We start from the raw sequence: 1,703 nt of genomic DNA, 5'->3' as shown, positions 1-1,703 counted from the left end.
GTAGTCTGTTCTGCTAGTGCCCCCAGGAAGGATCGGTTACTGTGACGTTGGTAGTCTGTTCTGCTAGTGCCCCCAGGAAGGATCGGTTACTGTGATGTTGGTAGTCTGCTCCGTCAGCGCCCCCAGGAAGGACTGGTTACTGTGACGTTGGTAGTCTGCTCCGCCAGCGCCCCCAGGAAGGACCGGTTACTGTGACGTTGGTAGTCTGCTCCGCCAGCACCCCCAGGAAGGATTGGTTACTGTGACGTTGGTAGTCTGCTCCACCAGCACCCCCAGGAAGGACCGGTTACTATTGGTAGTCTGCTCCCCCAGCGCCCATGTTTCTTCTCCTGGCAGGTACAAGGCTACCTATATCAGCAGGGCTATACCTGACACCATGCTCTGCTGGTGGGGTCAGGTCAGGGACCTGACACCATGATCTCTTAGTAGGTGACAGGTCAGGGATGTGTCCTCATCCTGCCTCTCACCAGTCACCCTTAGACCTGTCCATCTGTCTGTCTTGGTTCCGGGACAGCTGTCTCCTCTTCCTGTTCTACAAGCTTACTGGGACAGGCCCCGCCATGTGCTCTGCTATGTCCATTTATATTTTATTGCTGAAAATCTGTAGGCAACAAGGAATGCACATGGGCACAGGCCCACTCTGGATCTCGACCAGCCACTGATCGAGACAGTGCTCTCCACTGATCTATCTTGGGGCCAGTGCCTCCCATGTGGACAAAGGCCTTGGGTGTAGCTGTCCCAGGGGCAGTGGGTGTCAGGTCTTTCTGAGTGATGCTGGGCTGGGTTTGTGCTGGGGCCTGCCGTGGCTTGTGCCACGGGGCAGACTGGAACCTTGGAGACGTCAGGGGGACTGAGCGCCGAGGGCGGGCAGCTTTTGGAGAAGTCTGGGACAGAGGCCAGATGTCCTTCACACAGCACAGGCCTCCACAGGTCTTGGGTGCCTTTGAGGAACACAGGGCAGCTCCGTAAACTCCAGGTGGGTGATTTCTCTCGATGTAGTTGAAGGTCATGGGCCATGACCTCCAGACAACAGGCAAAGTGACATTCAGACAAGCCAAAACGTTGTCACGGTTGTTCCTTTTTTTCATGTGTTCTCTATCTGCCTTCCTCCCCTGAGGTCTGTAACTAGCAACAACCACACGTCCTAGACCTTGTTACACATCAGGTTCCAGGCTGAAATTTGCCAAAGAGAGCTGTCAAAAGAGCCGGGAAGTTGATGATCTTCTGTAAGATTTGTGAGAAAGACGTATTCAAGGTGGGGAAATGCAGGTGTCCTGGGTATTCTGGAGAAAGCTCAGGCTGGCGGTGGGATGACAGACCCTGAGTGAGACAGGGAGACAGGGCCCTCAAAGCAGGCCAAGGAAAAGCAACAGTCCCAGGCCTCAGACTTTAGCCTGCATGGGGAGATAGATTCAATTTTCAAAATTTAATAAGTCCAGGCATAGTGGTTCATGCCTATAATCTGAGCACTCTGGGAGGCCAAGGTAGGAGAGAGACCCTGTGTCTTAAAACAACAACAACAAAAAACTAGCTCAGCTACTCGAGAGCCTGAGGCAAGAGGATCGGGTTAGCCCAGAAGTTTGAGGTTGCTGTGAACTGTGATGCCACAGCACTCTACCCAGGGTGGCAGAGTGAGACTCTGTCTCAAAAAAGAATTTTTTTTTATAGCAAAATAGAATTTAAAAATTGGGAATGTGCCAATT

Source organism: Otolemur garnettii, unplaced genomic scaffold, assembly GCF_000181295.1.
Source record: "Otolemur garnettii isolate 467f Iridium unplaced genomic scaffold, OtoGar3 scaffold00075, whole genome shotgun sequence".
Taxonomy (NCBI): Eukaryota; Metazoa; Chordata; class Mammalia; order Primates; family Galagidae; genus Otolemur; species Otolemur garnettii.
The sequence above is the reverse complement of the archived record's forward strand: the minus strand, read 5'-3'. Positions refer to the sequence as shown.